Raw genomic sequence first — 12264 nt, forward strand, 5'->3', positions numbered from 1 at the left:
TGTTCCCAGCCTCCCTGTTTCTCCAGGTTGCAAATGACCTGTTGTGGGATTTCTCAGCCTCCACAATCATGTGAGCTGATTCTCCTGAGAGGCTCCTTCCCACACATCTGTATCCAGATCATCTGTATCTACTCTGTCTCCTTATCTGGCTTCTATTGGTTCCATTTCTTTGGAAAACCCTGATGAATACAGAGAAAAGAGCTTGGACCAATTTTATTTTCTTCTTACCTCTCGGATTGCTCTTTCTCTGCGTGTTATTTCACTCCTAACTCCATCAAATTAGATACTGCCCTCAAGAGTCCGTCCTCATCTCATTCTTTTCTTTCTCTATATCTTATTTATTTATGTATTTTAGCAATCTCAAGCTTTCTCAAGGTTCTTCCCTGTTCCCTTATGGAACTATGCTTCTCCATTTCCAGGACCAAGCTGTCTTCAAAAATCTTGTTTTTCTTTCTTTTTTCCACTTTGCATAATGAACTTTTCCAGGCTTCCCAAAATAAACCTATCATTTCTTCCAGAAAATTCTGTCCTTTGTTCCATGTTCCCTATTGAGGCTACCACTGGAAGAGTGGCTGAGACATTGGGATTTAAAGCTTCAGAGTCACCCTTGACTCCTCTCTACCCCGCCTTTGACCTGATGCCCCTGCCTTGGCCTCCTCTTGTCTGTGCTCCAGACTCCTCCCCTCCCCACCTATCCCTGTCACCTGGATCATTGAAACAGTCTCCTGACTGGGCTCTCTGCCTCCGTCCTCACCAGCAGAGATCACACACTTTAATCACAAAGTGCCCACTGGAGTCGCTGGCTTTTCTCTGCTAAGGGTGGCGGGGGACTCCGTCACCTAACCAACAGGGTGCGCAATGCTCAGGTTTATTTACGGCCTTACGACCCACTTTTCCGTATTAGAGCAAACACCCACTTTTATATATGATGTGCCCCATCACAACAGACCCGTCTGCTGCTTCCCATGGGTCCCTACAGCTTTGTCTCTGTCGTTTCTGACTATAAGGCCTTGCTCCCCCATCCGAATGTGGCCTCCCCCTTCAAGTTCATCCTGAAGGCTTTCTCCTCTCAGATGCTCCCCTCCGGAGAGCTTTCCTCTCCCCCTCCCTCTACTCCACATTGTATGGAAAGGGAATCCACTCTTAATTTTTTAATTAACTAACTTTTCTGTTTATAATCCCATAGCATTTCCCTCCTAGCTCCTAGGGCGATTATTGCACTTTCCATCGATTCTGGAGATGTTCCTCCATAAATATTTGGTGGATGAACGAGTGCAGAACTTTATAGATTTTCTTCCTCTAACAAGTCTGCCTTCATATCTCCAAGTCAATTGAAAGAATATTATACGTGGAGTGAATTGATGTTTGCTTGCAACAAGTTATTTTAAAGGATAATTTGAAAGGGTGCTTATTTCTGGTGTGAAATTGCCATTCTTTATGTAACTATGAAAAAGAGAAATTAAGCTGGTGATGGGCTGTTTTCATGATATCCTCTTCCAGGATATTTGAGTCAAAAAATGTGTGTGACAAGGCAAGGAGCAAGCTGAGGACACTTCACAGCAGTGACAGCAACCATAATTTAACAATCGTTATTTATCGAGAACCATATATGAGCCAGACGCTGCTCCATGTATGTACACAGCATTTCTACCCCTCACGTTTTACAGATTTGCAAATTGAGGCTCAGAGAGATTAACTTTAATTATCTAAGAAAAGCTTAATATTTAAAATCCATGCTTAGTTTTTATTTCTCAGGATCCAAATCTCCTTCCTAAAGTATTTCCAGTTAAACCTCATGTGATTCCAGGAACCTCCGTGGCCCTCCTTAAGCCTGTTCTGCTTTGGGCCAGTCCGTGGTTTGCCTCTGCTCTGCTAGGGGAAGCCGTGACCTTGCGGCATCTGTGACCAGAGGTCTGAAAGGACGACGTCACCGGTGCAGGAGCGCCGGGGCTCGTCCTCGTGGCAACCCTCCTAGGATATGGTCCTGCAACACCGGCCTCTGGGTGTCCATTTGCCCAGTTTTGCCTGGACTGTGTCCCCCGGGCACAACTTCTTCTGTTAACATTGATTGACATAATCTGACTTAAAACAGTAAATCTTAGAAACTTGACCATCGTTCCCCAAATAACATCTACGTGAATCTGCTGGGATGATGCCCCCCCCGCCCCACTGCCACTCGTTGGAGCTGCGGGAGGTCACCATGTACTCCAGAGGCGTCCTCGGGGGTTCTGCCTGAGCAACGCAGTGAGAACAAAGAATAAAGAGCGTGGGGCTGGAATCCTGGCTCCACTGCTCAGGAGCCGTGTGGCTTTCCAGTGTCCCCAGCTGGTGTAACGAGGGGTGGAAAGGGGTGGAGAGAAGAGAACTCCTGGTTAAAAAGTGCCTTGAGCACTGGAGCCAACCAGTGTCCCTGGTATGAATGAAATGCCAGCAGGTTGTAGTTGTATTGTCATCCATGTTGCAGGACACTCCCAGCCCTTAGCCAAAAGAATGTCCTGCTATAGTTTCCTGGGGCTCCTGTAACAAAGTACTACAAGCTAGGCGACTGAAGAGAGCGCAATTGGCTTTTCGATAGTTCTAGAGGCCAGAAGTCTGAAATCAAAGTGTTGGCAAGGCTGCGCGTCCTCTGGAGGCCCACTGGGGAGGCCCAGGCTTCAACAGCTGCGGCACTCCTGGACTATGGCCACATCACTTCAGTCCGTGCCACCAGAATCACACTGTCTCCTCTTCTGTGTCTTCTTCTGCCTCCCTCTTATAAGGACACTTGTGGTTGGATTCAGGGTCAACTTGGATAACCCAGAATGATCTCATTCAATATTAACTAATTACAATCTGCAGAGACGCTTTTCCAAAATTAGATAGCATCCTCAGGTTCTGAGGATTAGGATGGGAACATATAGGGGGTGATGAGATTCACCCCCCGACACGTCCTGAAGGATGGGTGTTGTAATTGTTGTTTGTTGTTTGTGCAGGTGAACCCTGTGTGGCTTCGAGGGCTCCTGATGTGGAATTGCAGTGATGCCTTTGACAGCAAGGGGGCAGCACAAGAGACCAAAACATGCTGTGAGGGGGAGAGCGGCTGAGGCACCAAAGGAAGCCTGGAATGATGGGAGAGGCCGCAGTGATCTGGGGACAGCTGGGCTCCACAGGTGGTCTTGCCCCAGTTCACAGTACACGGGGGGCCCCTTCTTTATGGGCCTGCTGTCTCACCTATAAAGAAAGTTAGACCAAGTTGGAGGTTTTTAAATTAATTTCTTGCAAGATGAATGCAACCTACCCAAGTGTTTTATTTGTATAATTTTTTTAAAAATTTAAATTGGCAGACATTGTATAAAAATTAGAGTAGTTTCTCCTGATAATCAGACATGGCAGCCTCTGGACACCCAGGCTCTTGGGCTGACGATTGGGTGTTGGGCGTGGTGGCCCCCGCATAGGACAGGCATGTACGCGCCCAGTCACCACCCCTCCCACCCAGCCCTCTTCTCTTCTGGCAGGAGGCCAGCTGCTGGTCAGGTGACCATCCTCATCCCCTCCCACTGCAGGCTCCCTGAGGGCAGGGAATTCTTCATCTGTGTCCGTGTCCCTATCCACAGTGAGATCCAGGTGAGGAATTTTTTTCTCTCCCCCGAGGGGTTCGTTCATTCCAAGACCTGCCTGAGCTCTCTGGAGTTTGGCTTTGTGATCCTGTGTCAGAGGATGGAGATCACAATGACTGAGTGCCAGAAGGAAAGCCCTCGGGTGCTAACTGAGCTGCTCTGTCTGCGGAAGCCCTGCTGGTGCCATCCAGGCACATGATCCGCCATGTCTGGGAACCTGTTCCTTCTCAGTTCATAGAGTGAGGTTTCCCCAGTTTTCTGAGTCCTCAGATACCCTGCCTGTCCCTACTCACACTTCCACCCTCCTGCCACTGGGCCCTGGGCCCTTCAGCTCCTGCTACTGAGGCCCCTCCCAGCAGGGTTTCGGTGGCATCCTTGCATACGCTGTGACAGCGGCCTCCTTCCCCCAGGGCCTGTGCTGCTCTCCACCGCAGGATTCGAGCCCGAGTGCTGGAGAGCGTTTGCAGAGCCTTGATCGAAATGGGAGAGGACAAGGCGACCTAGGCAGCGTGTGTCTTCAATCTGGTTCCCTCGTGAGGGGTCTAGCTAATTTTTACAAATGTAGTCCTGTAGTAATGGACCATCTGAGGAGACAGTCTCTTTCCCAGTGGGCGCCTCCTATGACTCAGGAGAGTGTCACTTGTGCCCAGTTGTTGTGAGGGCTGAGGCCACCTGGTCGCGCTGCGGGGAAGCTGCCCACACCCATCCCCTACTCTCTTGTCCTTGCACTTCCCTAGGATACCCCAGAGAAAGCTGGAGAGCCATCCCCTCCCATCTCTCCACCTACCTCCCCAGCCAGGGCCCACGCGCTCACCTGGAAAGCTGGGTTCTGATAGTGACAGCTGAACCAGCAAGGTGAGGAGAAGCACAAGATCTCTCATAGGCAGAAGCCACTGCGTGCGCTTTTATTTCTATGTATTTCTTGGTGTTCCTGACCTTTCTTATCAGATATAAAGCTAAGAAAAATTTTTAAATGACAAAAACAACTGCGAGGCTTTCTCTCTTTTGAGTCTTTAGCTATGTGGGGTTGAAGTCAACAGCAGCTGGGATCTCCTTGGTGCCCTGGCTGTGCTGGGTTTGGCTCTGAGGCAACCGTGTGAGATAACACCAGCGTCATAGGAAGGGAGCACAGGTCAGCAGAGGACCGAGGCAGGACCGAGGGAATGTCACCTCCCCAGGAAGCTGGAGGCAGGGGCAGAGAGGGCCACTGAGGCGGGAAATGATCTTCCTGCCAGTTCCATCTGAGACTGATAACAGTCCTAAGGCTCTCACAGGCTCTGAGGACAGAAACTCTTTCTTAAGCCTCACGTGATTTCTTCAGCAGGGTGTGCTCATGTCAACTCATGCCCTGTTACCCGCCTGCGTTTTTCTCTATTCTGTGTGAATGGTGCCACGGTTAACCCAGTTGCTCCAGTCAGACGCTCAGAGCCCCTGAGCCCAGTCCCCTCCCTCATTCTCTTGGTCCTTAGGTCATTTCTGTCTTGTGAGTGTTGGCTCCACCCTGGCTGTCCTCCTCCTGGCCCTGCCACTCACTGCAGAGCCGCCCTAACCCATCTCTGCTGCTGGACTTCCCTTCTCGTCTCTCCTTTACTCTGCCACAATGGCCAATTTAATCACATTCCCAATCTGCCTGAAATCCTTTAAAAAGAACTCCCAGGCTCCTACACAACAAGATTCCAATCCTTATCCTGCAAAAGTTCTAATATTCTGGACTCATCCTTTCTACACTTGGATTTACACAGTAGTTCCTCTTACCCACAATTTTCCTTCCTGTACTTCAGTTATCTGCCATCAAATATGTTCTGAAAGTATTAATGAAAAATTTGGAAATAAGCAATTCATAAGTTTTAAGTTGCCCTTTTTCACAGTGTTGTGAAATCTTGCATCATCCCTGTTATGGGGTGCAACTTCTCAATCACCACTGAGAAGTCCAAATTTGAGAGTCTTTATTAAGCCAGCCAGCTGACTGTCTCACACAATGCCCCCCCAAAATGGCTATTGGGAGAACAACCCTGACCACAGGGTGTAGGGGTTCTTATACCAAAAATCACATCAATCATAAGTGTCTGTTGCTATGATTCAAAATTACACATTAACCTCATGAGATCATCGACAGAGGTGGAAGTGGGTCAAAATGACCCTTACCTAGGTACAAACCAAAGAATGGTTACTAGCATCCATACAATCACTGTTCACATGGTACATTGTTTAGGAGCAATGGGAATCAAAAGAGAGCAATTTTTCTTTACATAGGAATTATCATTCTGTATTGTTAAACATGTCACACTAAGTAACTGCTGATGGGTACAGAGGCAGGGTGCTCCCATGGGAGAAGCTTATTTCCTACATAACATGGAGTCTCAGAGCAAAATGGAGTCTGTTTAGTCATTTCCTGGAGTCTGGCCTATAACATTCTCATAGTGTCAGATCTGTCAGCCCATCACAATCCCACTCTGTCCAACTCAGGAAGTGAACCATCCTTTTGTCCAGAGTATCCACACTGTATATGCTACCTGCCCTGTAGCAGCCAAGAAAAAGAGACCACATTCACATGATTTTTGTTACAGTGTATTGTTATGATCATTCTATTATTAGGAATTATTATTAACCTCTTACTGTGTCTAACTTATAAATTCAAATTTATCATAGATATGAATGAAAAAAAAGTGCAGTTAGCAGTCCATATCAATGGGTTCTGCTTCTGTAGATTCAACCAACTGAAAGATTTAAAAGATTTAAAAAATTTTATATCTGCACTGAACATGTACGGAACTTTTTTCTTGTCATTATTCCCTAAACTAATACAGTGTAACAACTATTTACGCAGCATTTACATGGTATTAGGTATTATAAGAAATCTAGAGATCATGTAAAGGATGTCAGTAGGTTACAGGCAAATGCTACACACATTTTATGTGTATGTAGTTTGGTATTCTCTGAGGGGAGTCTGGAATCAACTCTCCTCGGATACCAAGGGACAGCTCTATATGGAGTTTGGTACTACACTTGGCTTCAGAACACAACTCCAGGGATAGGGGATTCTGCAGGTCCTCGATGATGCCATGTGGCTCCTCGCTGGGTTGTCACCCTCTCATGGATCACCCTTTCCTCTGCTCCCACACCAGCGAGCCCTGTTTATGCTCAGCAAACTCCAAACATCAGCTTTTTGGGAAGTCTCCTGGGAGGCTGGCCTCTGGAAGCCCCTTCCCTTGTCTCTCTGGTGGGCTTCTACTGACCCTCGCTGGCCTCACTCGAACTGTCTGCAAGCAGATCGGATCCTACGTGTGACGGGGAATGGCAGAAAGGCCTGAGACCTTATTTATTCTTTCTCTGGTATAGCAGAACACCTGAGCACAGCAGGCCATCGCCAAACGCACCCATTCACCCAACAGTGCTTCCGGATCGATGTTCTACGTCAGCCTCTACTTAAGGTCCTGGAGATGGAACAGTGAACACTGTGAGCCAAGTCCCCTTCCCCAGGGAGAGTACCTAGGGCCCGAGGAGCCAGAGGATAAAAAAGAGAAAAGGTAAGGGCCTGTACCAGTTGCATACTGCCAAGTGCCAAGGAGAAAACCCAAGCCCACTCAGAGGAAGAATCTGAGAGGACTGTGCAGCGGTTGTGCAAGCTTGCTATGGTTCAGATGTTAGATACCCCCAGAAGCTCATGTGTGAGACAGCCCAAGGAAGTTTGGAGGTGAAATGACTTGGTTATGAAAGCATTAAACTAATTAATGCACTAGCCTGCTTGAATGGATTAACTGGGTGGTAACCATAGGCAGGCAGGGTGTGGCTGCTGGAGGCGGGTCCCTGGGGGCATGACTTTGGGGTATGCATTTTTGTCCCTGGGGAGCAGAGCTCTCTGTGCTTCCTGATGCCATGTCCTGAGCTGCTTTCCTCCACTCTCTTCCACATGATGCTCTGCCTCACCTCAAGCCCAGAGCTATGGAGCCAACCATCTATGAACTGAGACCTCTGAAACCGTGAGCCAAAACAAACTCTTCCTCCTCTGCATTGTTCTTGTCAGATGTTTTGATCACAGCAGTGACAAGCTGACTAGAGCAAAGCTGGTCCTTCTCCCAAGGGATTTTTATCAACTCCCAGGACAAATAGGAAAATTGGGATATACTTGGGATGAATGAATTCAAGAGAAAGCAAGACATCTGGATACTACACATTAATATTTTTAATCTTTGATTTTGAGCCCCCAGTGATTGGGATTAATAGGAGCCTGCGGTCTGTGCGCAATCCCTGAGCATGAGCATGTAGATCGGCCCTGCTTCCCATCTCCAGCATGCAGGCTCGCTGGGCTGCGTTCCTCTCTCACCTCAGCCCTGCAGCCTCCTCACGGCCGCCCTGCCTGGCCCCTGGCTCCTCCCCTACCCAGTAATTTGCTGGAAGGTGTAGCAGGTGCTGAGGCATGCTGGCTCGTGTCAGGATTCTCCAGCATCACAAGCATTCACACACACACACACACACACACACACACATACAAAACTTTTTCACAAAAGCCCTGCAGCCCCTACCAAGGAGCATGGAGGGAATTGTGCATTTGTATCAGCTTCAAAGAAGAACGGTTAACTCAGCCCCTTCGCTGACCCAGTCTCTGGAGCTCCTTCCCTCAGCAAGCGGCATGCAGTAACTTAAGAACCCCTCACGTGTCGTAGGTGAGTCTTCGAGAAGCCACCTTTGGACGGTGTCCGGTTGCATTGCCGTCTAGGAACCCCAGCCTTCCCCATTCTAATGTCTGTGTGGGTGGACCGCTGTGGACTGATTTGTGTCCCCCCGCCCCCCCCGCCCCCCCCCGTTCACACACTGAAGTCCCAACCCCCTGGACCTCAGAATGGGACTGTATTTGGAGACAGGGTCTTTAAAGAGGGGATCAAGGATAAATAAAATCGTATGGATGGGCCCCAACCCAATAGGTCTGGTGTCCTCGGAAGAAGAGAAGGACATAGCGCAGGTTGAGGGCCTGCCATGCAGGGGCCAGGGAGGCGGTGGCCATCTGCAAGCTGAGGAGAGGGGCCTCAGAAGGTCATAGCGCATCTCTCCACTGTGATCTGGTAAGGACTTTGGAGAACGTCTCTAGTCTCTAGCACAGAAATGGCTCTTCATCCTTGAACAAAGGCCTTTGCTGAGTTAAGGGTTCTTCTCCAAATGCACGGCTCCCTCCAGGCCCCTGGCCCTCTTCACGCCCCCACCCCTGTGCAGCTGGGGACAAGCAGCTCTCTAAGAGAGCAGGAGCTGTTCCCATCACTTGGTCCTGCCTGGAATTATCAAGTGAAGCTTTGCTTCATTCTAGATGTTATTGTCAAGCCAAAGAAAAAAATGAAACTGCTCCAAATTGGAAATTGAATTAATTAAAACAATCATTACTATTGTCTCCAGGACCAAAATGGGGTTTTTAGGTACAATTATGTTTTTCCCCTCTGGATAAAAGAAGAGTTTTTTTTTTTCTTTTCATTTTTGAGTCTCAATAAATAGAAAAGGAGCAGCACATTTCTGAAGAGGGCTGGAAAAAAAATAAAAAAGAATGATAATTCATTATTCAGTAATCAACTTCAACTGCAAAACCAGCAGATTCTGCAGAGAGCACAGGGCTGTGGGGAAAGGCAGAGGCAGACCCTGCCCAGCTCATCCCCGCTGGAGTGAATCATCTCCACAGAGACCTTATTAAGAGGAGAAAGATGGGGAGCCAGCATGGGGGGCCTCTGTTCGCAGCCTCGCTACCTTTGTGCAGCACATTAACATGCAGAGTCATTGTTTCTGGCCTACGCTCCCTTCTCTCCAAACCCCACTCCCAGATTAAAAATTACTACATAATCATCTGCCTTAAGGTTCCAGAACAGATCCTCTTTTCTGGGACCTCTGAGTACGGAGAAAAACAATGTCTTTGCAAAAGGACAAACCTGTGGAGCAGCTTCTATTTGTTGGCCTGTTCCTCCTCTGCGCTTCCATGGTGGGCAGAATTCTAGGATGGTTCCTGAGAGTCCCATTCCTGAGTTCAGGCCCACCTTCTCCCAACCATCCAGGAAACTCCAATCCGGGTGCTGCTCCGAAGGACTTCTGTAAATGCAATCAATATGTCAAAGAGTGACGTGAGGAGAGAATCTTGGTTGAACCTCACCTAATCAGGTGGACCCTGAAATGAGACTGGGCTTTTCCTGAAGCTTTGGGAGTGCAATGGATTCACCCTCAGGGAAGAAGCCCAGGGCTGGCATTGAGGATGGAGGGTGTTATTGTTTAGATATGAGGCATCTCCCTAAAGCTCATCTGTGAGACGACACAAGAAGTTTCAGAGGTGGAAGAATTGGGTTGTGAAAGTCTTAACCTAGTCAGTGGATTCACCCACTGAGAGGGATTAACTGGGTAGTAACTGTAAACAGGCAGGGTGTGACTGGAGGAGGGTCACTGGGGTTTATGTTTTGTCCTTGGTGAGCAGAGCTCTCTTTCCCTGCTCCCTGATTGTTATGTCCTGAGCTTTCCTCTACCGTGCCTTTCCACCATGATGTTCCGCCTCACTTTGGGCACAGAGCTTTAGTCCACCAGCCATGGACTAAACCTCTGAATGAAACTGTGAGCCAAAGTAGACTTTTCTTCCTCTACTTTGTTCTTGTTAGGTCTTTTGGTCATAGCAAAGCAAAACTGACTCAAGCAGCGGGGTCATGTGATGAGGAATATGGATGACTTCTAGGCTGATAGAAGCCTCCCACAGTAGCCAAAAAGGAAAAAAGACCTCAGCCCTACAACTACACAAAACTGAATTCTGCCACGACCACATGATCTTGGAAGAAGACCCTGCATTCCAGAGGAGAAAAAAAGATTAGCCAATATCTTTCTTTTGGCCTTGGATGACCCTGGGCAGAGAACCTAGTCATGACATGCTCGGACTTTGGACCCATTGAACTGTGAGCTAGTAACTAAATCTCTTTTAAGCCATTAAATGTGTGGTATTTGCTATGCTGCCATAGTAAACTAATAGCTTTCATGGATCCTACCGCTTTCTGCTGACAGAGCTGGGCCACTTACATAATCTGCTTTGCAAAATGTTTCCAGGTGTGCAGTTCTGTTCGGGCGCCTCTAGATTCAGAGTCCCTCAAAGGCAGGGACCATGGGTACCTCCTTGGTGAGAGAGAGGACTACTGTGGTCACGAGCACTGAAATCGAACAGTATCTGCTCCACTTACAGCCTCAAAACATCAACCATTCTGTCTTTTCTAGACATTTTTTCCCCTGAACTTCAGTTTTGCTGTTTCTGAGATAAGGCTAGTGATGTTCTGAGATTGAGATTGTTATGAGGATTAAATGAGACAATCTATATAAAATATTTGGTACCATGCTGTCACAGAAAACAAGGTGAGTAACTTTATGCAAATCATTGCTTGTTTTCAACTGGTAAACAGGTTGAGAAGCTACTTTATGCCTGAGCAGGTGCAAGATGCCATGGTGACCAACACGACCCAAGCCTGGCTTTTCAGTACCTTGGAATCAACCTAGTCCCCAAATGCCTTGGGGAGTATTCTCTTCAAATAAGGAGTTCTATTGTTGGGGAGTGAGTGGTATTGGGGGTTGGGCTGTAAGTAGGTCTGGGCTGAGTCTGGGTCCCCAGCAGGTACCTGGGAGAGTCCAGGAGCTCTTTTACAATCCTCAGCATGTCCTGGAATCTCCTACCACAGGAGCAGAGTCAGGGTGAAGATGCACGTCCAGCCTTGCTTGATGTGCAATTTCCCAGGGCAGTGAAGGGGGTGATTACTGCACATATCATATGCACCCCACACTCTGACCCTGTTCAGTGACCTATTGCTGTGTAACGAAACTATCCCAAAATGTAGAGCCTCAAAACATCAACCATTTTGTTGTATCTCCAGATTTTAATGGTTAGGAATTTGGGCAGGACTTGACCAGAGAGTTCTGTTCTGTGTGGTGCTGATTGAGGTCCCTGGGTGGCATCTAGCCAGCAGATGAAGTGGCCTGGAAGGGTCCATGATGGCTTCACTTCCTATTCTGTTACTTTTCTAGGGATGCAACCCAAGGGCTCCCAGACAGAGTATTCCAGGAGACAGGGTGGGGAAACTGCCAATCACTCAAGGCCTACGTCCCCAAACTGGCTTAATACCACTTCCTCAATATTTTATAGGATCGAGCAGAGACAGAGTGTTAAGGTTCTCACCCCCAAAAGCTCACCTGTGAGCAAGAAAGGTTCAGAGGAGAACTGATTGGGTTGTAAGAGTCTTTACCCAATCAGTGATTTAATCACCTGACAGGGATTAACTGAGTGGTAGCTGAAGTGGTGGGTGCGGCTGGAGGAGCGGGGAATTGGGGTGTGGCTTTAGGTATATATTTGTATCTGGTGAGTGGAGACCTCTCTCTGCTTCCTGATCACTACGATGTGAGCTGCTTCCTTCTGCCACACTCTTCCACCATGATGTTCTGCCTCACCTTGAGCCCTGAGGAACGGAGTCAGCCTTCTATGGACTAAGACCTCTAAAACTGAGCCCTCAAATACACCTTCCCCCTCTACAATTGTTCTGGTCAGATCTTTCAGTCACAGCAGCCAAAAAGCTGACTAAAACCCAGAGTCAAGGGGAAAGGACAGATACAGACCTACCTGTCAGTGAGAAGAATGTAGAAAAACCCTGTTTAATCTGCCACAGAGCTGAAGCAGAGTTAG

This window comes from Sciurus vulgaris (genome assembly GCF_902686455.1).
Source record: "Sciurus vulgaris genome assembly, chromosome: 12".
Taxonomy (NCBI): domain Eukaryota; kingdom Metazoa; phylum Chordata; class Mammalia; order Rodentia; family Sciuridae; genus Sciurus; species Sciurus vulgaris.